Raw genomic sequence first — 12,524 nt, forward strand, 5'->3', positions numbered from 1 at the left:
CAACAGGATTTGGAAGGGAGTGTGGGCGAATTTTAAATGCCCAGAATGGATTGAATTGGATTTCAAATTGGCTCATAACCGGATTTTTACCATGACGGTCTTGTGCAAGATTGGACGAGTGGAAGCGGCAACTTGCCCAATGTGTGGGACACAGGATGAGACTCTGTCCCATTTACTGGTGTTATGTCCGCAGTTAAATGACTTTAAGTACTATGTTCGACAGTTGTGTGAAGCTTTTTTGCTGGGTGGGGACCGAACAGCGAGAATGGGAATCCCGTGGGACTCAATTTTGAGATGGGGATTGCAGGAGAGTCTGCCCGAGTCTAGCGGAGCGGCAATTAATTTAATGTTCAGTTTGGCTAGATTCGTGATTGTGCAAAGAAGGAGTGCTCTGTTTTTTAAGGGGAGGAGAATCAATCTAAAAGAGTATTTTAAATATAAGCTAAAAGACCATTATAAGGCTCTGTGGATGTTTTATTCAGAAAGGAATTTAAGGACATTATTTTACAACCAATTTTTAAAGTACAATCAATTAATATATGTTACAGGTGACAAATTAAACTTCAGGTTTTAATGTTAAAATGTGGTGGCAGAATGGCTGTGTAGGGCGGTGGAATTGATTTGTATCATACAATGTAATGATCACGATGTTGTAAATGTTCTTAAAGTATAAAGTATTATAAAAAAATTTAAAAAAAAGTTGGTAGCACATTTGCCTCTGAGTCAGAAGGTTGTGGGTTCAAGTCCCACTGCAGGGACTTGAGCACATAAAGCTAGGCTGACACTCCAGTACAGTACTGAGAGAGTGCTGCACTGTCAGAGGTGCCATCTTTCGGATGAGATGTTAAACTGAGGCCCCGTCTGCTCTCTCAGGTGGACGTAAAAGATCCCATGGCACTATTTCGAAGAAGAGCAGGGGAGTTATCCCCGGTGTTCTGGCCAATATTTATTCACTCAACATAACAAAAACAGATTATCTGGTCATTATCACATTGCTGTTTGTGGGAGCTTGCTGTGCGCAAATTGACTGCCGCATTTCCCACATTACAACAGTGACTACGCTCTAAAAATACTTCATTAGCTGTAAAGCGCTTTGAGATGTCCGGTGGTCGTGAAAGGCGCTCTATAAATGTAAGTCTTTCTTTATGATCGCTCCACTTACGGCCTTTGACACGCCTTCCTGTCACAAGGAATAGACCGGCTTCAGAAAACTGAGGATGTAAGACCCCTGCCTGATCCCAACACCATTCCCTCAAACTGGCTCTCAGTGCCGAAGCAGGAGGGAGACACACTGCCTGATATAAAGAGATGGAAGACTTTGAGGTGTATAAAGCAAGAGGTGGACATGGGGCATTGAATAGCGGGGCCTCACATTTGGAGGATGGGAGGGAGAATTCACAAGGGGTAATTTTGGAGCCCGTGCTCCCTGCCTGGAGGCTCAGTACATGAGAGCAGTGAGATTAAACCAGCTACTGGGAGCTGTTCAACATCTGCCATAAGGCTTGGCCTTTGATGCGGCAAGTTGACTGGCGATTAACTTGTACGTAAATCTTGCCCATACCTCACGTGCGAGTGTTTGACACTCCCATGTAGAGGGATTTTGACTCTGTATTCATCCCATGCTGAACCTGAGCTGGTGTGTTTCATTGGGTAGTGTAAAGGGAGCTGTACGCTGCATTTAACATATTCTGTATCTGAGTTGGCTGTGCTTGGTGAACCAATTTAGAGACAGCTTTACTCTGTATCTAACCCGTGATATATTGACATGAGGGTGTTTGATGAGACAGTGCAGAGCGAACTTTACACTGTCTCTATCCCATGCTGTACCTGACCTGGGAGGGTTTGATGGGACTCTGTACAGGGAACTTTGCACTGTATCTAACCCAGCTGTATCCACCCTGGGACTGTTTGATGGGATCGTGTAGAGGGAGCTCTACTCTATATCTAAGCGGTGCTATACCTGTCCTGGGAATGTTTGACTGCACAGTGTACAGGGAGCATTACTCTGTATCTAACCTGTGCCGTAGCTGGCCTGAGAGTGTTTAACGGGACAGTGTAGAGGGAGCTTTACTCTGTAGCTAACCTGCGCTATACCTGACTTGGGAGTGTTTGATAGAATCATAGAATGGTCACAGCACAGAAGGAGGCCATTCGGCCCGTCGAGCCCGTGCCGGCTCTCTACAAGATGTGTCTCTTGTGTCTCAGGCAGTCCCCCGGAACCGAGGATGACTTGCTTCCACATTAAAAATGAGTTCGCAGGTGACTGATGAGTCCAATGCGGGACCTACAGTCTCTGTCACAGGTGGGGCAGACGGTGGTTGAAGGGGTGGGTGTGTGGGTTGCTTGGGTTGACGTGCGCTCCTTGCGCTGCCTGCGCTTCGCTTCCGCTTGCTCCCGGCGAAGAGACTCGAGGTGTTCGGCGCCTTCCCGGATGCTTCTCCTCCACTTTGTGCGGTCCTGGGCCAGGGATTCCCAGGTGTCGGTGGGGATGTTACACTTTTTCAAGGAGGCTTTGAGGGTGTCCTTGAAATGTTTCCTCTGCCCACCTGGGGCTCTCTTGCCGTGCCGGAGCTCCGAGTGGAGCACTTGTTTTGGGAGTCTTGTATCGGGCATGCGGACAATGTGACCCGTCCATCGGAGCTGATTGAACGTGGTCAGAGCTTCGATGCTGGGGATGCTGGCCTGAGCAAGAACACTGACGTTGGTGCGCCTATCCTGCCAATGGATTTGCAGGATCTTGCGGAGGCAGCGTTGGTGGTACCTCTCCAGTGCTTTGAGGTGCCTGCTGTACATGGTCCATGTCTCTGAGGCATACAGCAGGGCAGGTATCACTGCTGCCCTGTAGACCATGAGCTGAGTGCCGGGTTTGAGCTCCTGGTCTTCAAACACTCTCTTCCTCAGGCGACCGAAGGCTGCACTGGCACACTGAAGGCAGTGTTGGACTTTGTCGTCAACATCTGCCCTTGTTGACAGTAGGCTCCCGAGGTATGGAAAGTGGTCCACGTTGTCCAAGGCCTTGTCGTGGATTTTGATAATCGGGGGGCAGCACTGTGTGGCGGGGGCAGGTTGGTAGAGGACCTTTGTCTTACGGATGTTTAGTTTAAGGCCCATGCTCTTGTATGCTTGAGAGCACTTGAGCTAGTCCCAATCCCCTACCCTTTTGCCGTAGTCCTGAAATTTTTTTTCCTTCAGTTACTTATCCAATTCCCTTTTGAAAGTCACAATTGAATCTGCCTCAACCACCCTTTCAGGCAGTGCATTCCAGATCCTAACCACTCGCTGCACAAAAAAGCTTTTCCTCATGTTGGTTCCTCTGCCAATCACCTTAAGTCTGTGTCCTCTGGTTCTCGACCCTTCCACCAATGGGAACAATTTCTCTCTATCTACTCTGTCTAGACCCTTCATGATTTTGAACACCTCTATCAAATCTCCTCTCAACCTTCTCTGCTCTAAGGAGAACAACCCCAGCTTCTCCAGTCTTATCCATGTAACTGAAGTCCCTCATCCCTGGAACCATTCTCGTAAATCTTTTCTGCACCCTCTCTAAGGCCTTCACATCCTTCCTAAAGTGCGGTGCACAGAATTAGACACAATACTCCAGTTGAGGCCAAACCAGTGTTTTATAAAGGTTCATCATAACTTCCTCACTTTTGTACTCTATGCCTCTATTTATGAAACCCAGGATCCTGTATGCTTTTTTAACCGCTTTCTCAACCTGCCCTGCCACCTTCAATGTTTTGTGTGCATATACCCCCAGGCCTCTCTGTTCATGCACCCTCTTTAGAATTGTACCCTTTAGTTTATATTGCCTCTCCTCGTTCTTCCCACTAAAATGTATCACTTCGCACTTTTCTGTGTTAAAATTCACCTGCCATGTGTCTGCCCATTCCACCAGCCTGTCTATGTCCTTTTGAAATCTATCACTATCTTCCTCACTTCACTATACTTCCAAGTTTTGTGCCATCTGCAAATTTTGAAATTTTGCCCTCTACACCCTGATGCGCTATCAATTACTCATAAAAGACTGAGAGTTAGAAGAGTAACTAAAGGCTTTTATTAACAACAGAATGGAGGTCTGCCTCGAGTGGTCGACCGGTCCAGGATACAAAGGGCTGGGGAGCAGTCACCTTTATACTAGGACCTGTGGGAGGAGTCAGCCGAGGCATGTCCAGGCATGTACACAGTGGAATACAAACAGGACAAACAGGAATACAAACAGTGGTTTACCACACACCCAAGTCTACGTCATTAATATATATCAAGAAAAGCAGTGGTCCTAGTACCGACCCCTGGGGAACCCCACTGTGTACCTTCATCCAGTCCGAAAAACAACCGTTCACCACTACTCTCTGTTTCCTGTCACTTAGCCAATTTCATTTCCATGCTGCCACTGTCACTTTTAGTACATGGGCTTCAACTTTGCTGGCAAGCCTATTCTGTGACACTTTATCAAATGCTTTTGGAAAGTCCATGAACACCACATCAACCGCATTGCCCTCATCAACCCTCTCTGTTACCTCATCAAAAAACTCCTCAAGTTAGTTAAACACAATTTGCCTTTAACAAATCTGTGCTGGCTTTCCTTAATTAATCCACATTTGTCCAAGTGACTGTTAATTTTGTCCCGGATTATCGTTTCTAAACACTTCCCCACTACCGAAGTTAAGCTGACTGGCCTGTAGTTGCTGAGTTTATCCTTACATCCTTTTTTGAACAAGGGTTTAACATTTGCAATTCTCCAGTCCTCTGGCACCACCCGCGTATCCAAGGAGGATTGAAAGATTATGGCCAGTACCTCTGCAATTTCCACCTTTACATACCTCAGCATCCTAGGATGCATCCCATCCGGTCCTGGTGACTTATCTACATTAAGTACAGCCAGCCTCTTATCAATTTGTATCCCATCCATTTTTCTCCACTACCTCCTCTTTCACTATGACTTTGGCAGCATCTTCTTCCTTGGTAAAGACAGATGCAAAGTACTCATTTAGTACCTCAGCCATGCCCTCTGCCTCCATGCGTAGGTCTCCATTTTGGTCCCTAATCAGCCCCAACCCTCCTCTTACTACCCGTTTACTATTTATATGCCTATAGAAGACTTTTGGATTCCCTTTTATGTTAGCTGCCAGTCTATTCTCATACTCTCTCTTTGCCCCTCTTATTTCCTTTTTCACTTCCCCTAGGAACGTTCTAAATTCAGTCTGGTTCTCGCTTGTATTCTCAACCTGACGTCTTTTTCTGCTTCATCTTACTCTCTATCTGTTCCATCATCCAGGGAATTCTGGCTTTGGTTGCCCTACCTTTCCCCCTCATGCGACTGTACCTCGACTGTACACAAACCATCTCCTCTTTAAAGGCAGCCTATTGTTTAATCACAGTTTTTCCTGCCAGTCTTTGATTCCAATTTACCCGGGCCAGATCCATTCTCAACCCACTGAAATTGGCCTTCCTCCAATTAAGTATTTTTACTCTAGATTGCTCGCTGTCCTTTACCATAGCTAATCTAAACCTGTGATCACTGTTCCCTAAATGTTCCCTGACTGACACTTGCTCTACTTGACCCACCTCATTCCCCAGAACCAGATCCAGTAATGCCTCCTTCCTCATTGGGCTGGAAACGTACTGATCAAGAAAGTTCTTCTGAACACAGTTCAAAAATTCTTCTGCCTCTCTGCCCTTTACACTATTACTATCCCAGTCTATATTAGGATAGTTAAGTCCCCCATTATCACTACTCTATAGTTCTTGCACCTCTCCGTAATTTCCCTGAAAATTTGCTCCTCTATATCCTTCCCACTAGTTGGCGGCCTATAGAATACACCTAGTAGTGTAATGGCACCTCTATTTTTTTCTCAACTCTAACCAAATAGATTCTGTCCTTGACCCCCTCCAGGACATCCTCTCTCTCCAGCACTAATACCCTCCTTAATCAATACTGCCACCCCACCTTCTTTCTTTCCTTCCTTCCCTATCTTTCCTGAACACCTTACATCCAGGAACATTTAGTACCCAATCCTGCCCTTTCCTGAGCCAGGTCTCTGTTATCGCCACAACATCATATTCCCATGTGTCTATTTGCGCCTGCAGCTCACCAACCTTATTTACCACACTTTGTGCATTCACACACATGCACTGTAAACCTATCTTAGACCGTCTTGTATTTCCTCTTTGTCTGACCCCACCTACTACCGTCCTATTTCTTACTCTAGTGCTCTCTGCCTCTCCCAATCATTTGTGCACCTTGTTTCTCCTTTCTAATGCTACATCCTCGTGCCCATCCCCCTTCCAAATTAGGATAAACCCTCCCCAACAGTACTAGCAAAACCCCCGCGAGGACATTGGTGCAACCTGTCCGGCCTGTACAGGTCCCACCTCCCCCAGAACCGGTCCCATTGTACCAGGAATCTAAAGCCCTCCCTCCTGCACCATCTCTCCAGCCACGCATTCATCTACTCTATCCTCATATTTCTATACTCACTAGCTCGTGGCACTAGGAGTAATCCGGAGATTATTACCTTTGAGGTCCTGCTCCCTAAAATCTGCCTGCAGTAACTCATCCCTCTTTCTACCTATGTCATTGATACCAATATGGGCCACGACCTCTGGCTGTTCACCCTCCTGCCTCAGAATGTTCTGTAGCCACTCGGTGACGTCCCTGACTGATGGGACAGTGGAGAGGGAACTTTCCTTTGTATCTAACCCGTGCTATACCTCACCTGCCAGTGTTTGTTGTGGCAATTGTTGTGTATGTAATATGTGTGCTACTTTGAACCTATGGACAGGACTGCACTACTTGTAGGGCGTAGTGATACGCAGTACCACTCCTGGCCATAGGGGTATAAATAGTACTGTGGGTACTGATCTCCCCTCAGTTCCCGCCTGTGGGCATGAAGTAAAGACCTACGTGTAGTCCCTACCCTCCAACCAGTAAAGACCTGTTTTATTGTTACTGATTAAGTCTGAGTATTAATTACTTGAACAACTCACAGATTTAACAGCAATGAAGAGGGAGCTTTGCTCTGTATCTAACTCGTGCTATACCGCACCTGAGAGTGTTTGATAGTACAGTGTAAGAACATAAGAACGTAAGAAATAAGAGCAGGAATAGCCCATACGACCCCTCGAGCCTGCTCCGCCTTTCAATAAGATCATGGCTGATCATCGACCTCAATTCCACCTTCCCGCCCGATCTCCATATCCCTTGATTCCCCTAGAGTCCAAAAATCTATCTATCTCAGCCTTGAATATACTCGAAGACTCAGCAGCCACCGCCCTCTGGGGCAGAGAATTCCAAAGAGTCACAACCCTCAGTGAAGAAATTCTTCCTCATCTCGGTTTTAAATGGCCGACCCCTTATCCTGAGACAATGCCCCCTAATTCTAGACACTCCAGCCAGGGGACCTCATCCCTCTTTGTAGAGGGATACGTACACTATACCTAACCCGTGCAATACGTAACTTGGAAGTGTTTGATGGGACAGTGTAGAGGGAGCTTTACTCTGATCTAACCCGTGCTATACCTGACTTGGGAGTGTTTGATTTAGATGCTGCAGAGGGAACTTTACTTTGTATCTAACCCGCGCTATACCTCACCTGAGTGTGTATGATGGTTCAGTGTAGAGGGATATTTACACTATACCTAACCTGTGTGATACCTGACTGGGGAGTGTTTGATGCGACTGTGTACAGGGTGCTTTACAGTGTATCTAACCCGTGCTATACCTGACCTGGGAATTTTTGATGGGACAGTGTAGAGGGAGATATTCTCTGTATCTAACACGTGCTGTACCTTCCCTGGGACTGTTTGTTAGGACAGTGTACAGGGAACTTTACACTGTTCTAACCCGTGCTGTACCTGACCTGAGAATTTTTGATCGGACAGTGTAGACAGAAATTTACGTCATACCTAACCCATGCTTCACCTGTCCTGGGAGTATTTGATGGGACAGTGTAGAGGGAGCTTTACTCTGTATCTAACCCATGCTTCACCTGTCCTGGGAGTATTTGATGGGACAGTGTAGAGGGAGCTTTACTCTGTATCTAACTGTGCTATACCTGACCTGGGAGTGTTTGATGGGAGCTTTACCCTACATCTAACCTATGCTATACGTAAGAAATAGGAGGAGTAGTAGGCCATTTGGCCCTTCGAGCCTCCTCCAACTTTTAATAAAATCATGGCCGATCTTCTACCTCCACTTTCCTGCACTATTCAAAAATCTATCGATCTCTGTCTTGAATATACTCAACGACTGAGCCTCCACAGCCCTCTGTGGTAGAGAATTCCAAAGATTCACCAACCTCTGAATGAAGAAATTTCTCCTCATCTCAGTCCTAAATTGACGACCTCTTATTCTGAGACTGTGATCCCTGGTTCTAGACTCCCCAGCCAGGGGAAACATCCTCCCTGCATCTACCCTGTCAAACCCTGTAAGAATGTTATATGTTTCAATGAGATCACCGCTCATTCTTCTAAACTCTAGAGAATATAGGCCGAGTCTACTCCATCTCTCCTCATAGGACAATCTCCCTATCCCAGGAACCAGTCTGGTGAACCTTCGTTGCACTCCCTCTATGGCAAGTATATCCTTCGTTAGGTAAGGAGACCAGAACTGTACACAATACTCCAGGTGTGGTCTCACCAAGGCCCTATATAATAATTACAGTAAGACGCATGTTAACTTTCAGTGATTCGTGTACAAGGACACCCAGGTCCCTCTGAACACCAACATTTCCCAATCTCTCCCCATTTAAACAATACTCTGCTTTTTTATTTTTCCTACCAAAGTGGATAACTTCACATTTCTCCACATTATATTCCATTTGCCATGTTCTTGCTCACTCACTTAGCCTGTCTATATCCCCATGAAGCCTCCTTGCATCCTCCTCACAACTTGCATTCCCACCCAGCTTTGTATCATCAGCAAACTTGGATATATTACGTATGGTCCCCTCATCCAAATCATTGATGTAAATTGTGAATAGCCGAGGCCCAAACACTGATCCTTGCGATACCCCACTAGTTACAGTCAGCCAACCCGAAAATGACCCGTTTATTCTTACTCTCAGTTTCCTGTCCGTTAACCAATCCTCAATCCATGCTAGTATATTACCCCCAATCCCATGAGCCCTAATTTTGTTTAATAACCTCTTGTGTGGCACCCTATCGAATGCCTTCTGAAAATCCAAATACAACACATCCACTGGTTCCCCTTATCTATTCTGCTAGTTACAACCTCAAAAAACTCTAACAGATTTGTCAAACACGATTTCCCTTTCATAAATCTGTGTTGACTCTACCCAATCCTATTATTATTCTCTAAGTGCCCTGTTACCACATCCTTAATAATAGATTCTAGCATATTCCCTACTACTGATGTCAGGCTACCTGGTCTGTAGTTCCCTGTCTTCCCTCTGCCTCCTTTCTTAAATAGTGGGGTTACATTTGCTACCTTCCAATCTGCAGGAAAATTCCAGAATCTATGGAATTATGGAAAATTACAATAAATGCATCCATTATCTCTATAGCCACCTCTTTCAAAACCCTAGAATGTAGCCATCAGGTCCAGGCGATTTATCGGCTTTCAGTCACATTAATTTCTCCAGTACTATTTTTTTACTAATACTAATTTCTTTCAGTTCCTCTTTCTCGCTAGAGCCTCGGTTCACCACTATTTCCGGGAAGTTTTTTTGCATCTTCTTCCATAAAGACAGACACAAAGGACTGGATTTTGTTAATGGGAAGCTTTTGGAGGCGGGACTGCTGCTTGCCAGCTTTCAATCCCACCTCCATCAGCTTCTGGCCAACCAGAGGGATTTCCCCCTGATTGACCTTGTGAAGCCCGCCTAGCGGGCTCAGCAGGCCAATTAGGGAGAAGTCATTGACAGAGCACGTCAACGTCTGTGAAGCTGTCAAACACTGACATTCTGTGTAGTTTGATGAGGCCTTGTGTTCAGGACTCATCAAACCTTTCAACTTTGCAGAAATCACCTGGCTGTGGGTTCGGAGGATCCAACAGCCAGTCTGTGAAATCTACAATGAAGATGTCGGGACTCCGGATCCACAGCGGCTGAAGGCTGTCGGCAGAAACAAAGGTAAGTGAACATTTTATAACACTTAACACTCACCTCACATACTTACCACTCCACACTTGCACCCATCACCTCTACATCTCGCTTTCAGACCCCTCCGACCCCCGCAGACCTCCTTCTCGTCTCCTACACCCTGGCGGGGTTCTCCGAGGTCGGGAAGGTAAAATGGGAGTAATCGTATTTTCTGCCTGTTAACTACATGTTAACAGGCAGTTAATAGGCTTTAATCCCTTTCCCGCCTCGAGGAGACGGGACCCGGGGCAGGATGGCTTCCTGCCTCCTGGCACGAGGCCACGGAGGCGGGATGGGGGCCCCCAAGTTCTGCAACTTTACCGGCAGTCCTGCCTCCATAACCGCCTCCTTGGGGCTGACAAAATCCAGCCCAAAGTATTTGTTTAATCTCTTTGCCATATCCTTATTCCCCATTATAACTTCTCCTGTAAGGGAGCCACATTTACTTTCGCTAATCTTTTCCTTTAAACATACCTATAGACGTTTTTACAGTCTGTTTTTATGTCTCTCACTAGTTTACTCTCGTATTCTACTTTCCCTTTCTTTATCAATTTCTTGGTCCCCCTTTGCTGAATTCTAAAATCATCCCAATCCTCAGGCTTACTATTTTTTTTTGCAGCATTATAATCCTCTTCCTTTGATCTAATACTATCTTTAACTTCTCTTGTTAGCCACGGTTGGACCACTTTTCCTGTGGGGTTTTTGTGCCTTAAAGGAATGTTTATTTGTTGTAATTTATGTATTAATTCTTTAAATGCTAGCTATTGCTTGTCTACTATCATACCTTTTAATGTAGTTTCCCAATCTACCTTAGCCAACTCACCCCTCATACCTACGTAGTTTGTTTTGTTTAGATTTAAGACCCTAGCTTCGGATTTAACTAAATCACTTTCAAACTCAATATAAAATTCTATCATATTATGGTCACTCTTCCCTAAAGGCCCCTTGACTACAAGGTTATGAATTAACCCTTTCTCAATGCACAATACTAGATCTAAAATATACTGTTCCCTGGTTGGTTCCTCAACATACTGATCTGGAAAACTATCTTGCATACATACCATGAATTCGTCCTCCACACTATTACTGCAAGTTTGGTTTGCCCAGTCTGTATGTAGATTAAAGTCCCCCATGATCACTGTATTACCCTTGTTACAGGCGCCTCTAATTTCCTGATTTATACACTGCCCTACATTACAACGACTGTTTGGGGGCCTATAAACAATTCCCACCAATGTTTTCTGCCCCTTGCTGTTTCTTAGCTCCACCCAAACTGATTCTACTTCTTGATTTCGGAGTTAGGATCCTTTCTCTCTACTGTCTTTATCCCATCCTATATTATCAGGGCTACCCCTCCTCCTTTTCCATTTTGCCTATCTCTTCTAAAAGTTAAGTATCCTGGAATATTTAGTTCCCAACCTTGGCCACTTTGCAGCCACGTCTCTGTTATGGCTGTTAGATCACACCTGTTCATTTCTATCTGCGCTGTTAATTCATCTATTTTATTGCGAATGCTCTGCGCATTATTAGATTTGACTTATTTCTATTTTTCCCTGATGCCACCTTAGTCACTGATGCCTTATTACCTTTGTTACTCTCTCTGTCCCTTCCTGACCCACTCTGCTTATTTTTACCCAAAACTCTACTCTGCTCTAGAGCCTTGACATTTCTCTCGCTGCTTTTAAATTTAATCTTTCCTGAATCCTCCCACCCCCCTTCATTAGTTTAATGACGTAAAAGTGTTTGATGGGACCATCCAGAGGGAGCTTTACTCTGTATCTAACCCCTGCTATACCTGACCTGGGAGTGTTTGATGGGACAGTGCGGAGGGAACTTTACTCTGAATCTAACCCCTGCTATACCTGATCTGTGAGTGTTTGATGGGACAGTGTAGAGGGATATTTACACTATACCTAACCTGTGCGTGTTTGATGGGACAGTGCAGAGGGAGCTTTACTCTGTATCTAACCCCTGCTATACCTGACCTGGGAGTGTTTGATGGGACAGTGTAGAGGGAGCTTTACTCTGTATCTAACCCGTGCTGTACCTGACCTGGGAGTGTTTGATGGGACAGTGCAGAGGGAGCTTTACCCTGTATCCAACCCCTGCTGTACCTGACCTGGGAGTGTTTGATGGGACAGTGCAGAGGGAGTTTTACTCTGTATCTAACCCGTGCTATACCTGACCTGGGAGTGTTTGATGGGACAGTGTAGAGGGAGCTTTACTCTGTATCTAACCCATGCTGTACCTGCCCTGGGAGTGTTTGATGGGACAGTGTAGAGGGAGCTTTACTCTGTATCTAACCCATGCTGTACCTGACCGGGGAGTGTTTGATGGGACAGTGTAGAGGGAGCTTTACTCTGTATCTAACCGTGCTATACTTGACCTGGGAGTGTTTGATGGGACAGTGTAGAGGGAGCTTTG

The sequence above is a fragment of the Somniosus microcephalus genome, unplaced genomic scaffold (assembly GCF_052327205.1).
Source record: "Somniosus microcephalus isolate GS21.2 unplaced genomic scaffold, FLI_Smic_1.0 unresolved_chr1, whole genome shotgun sequence".
Taxonomy (NCBI): domain Eukaryota; kingdom Metazoa; phylum Chordata; class Chondrichthyes; order Squaliformes; family Somniosidae; genus Somniosus; species Somniosus microcephalus.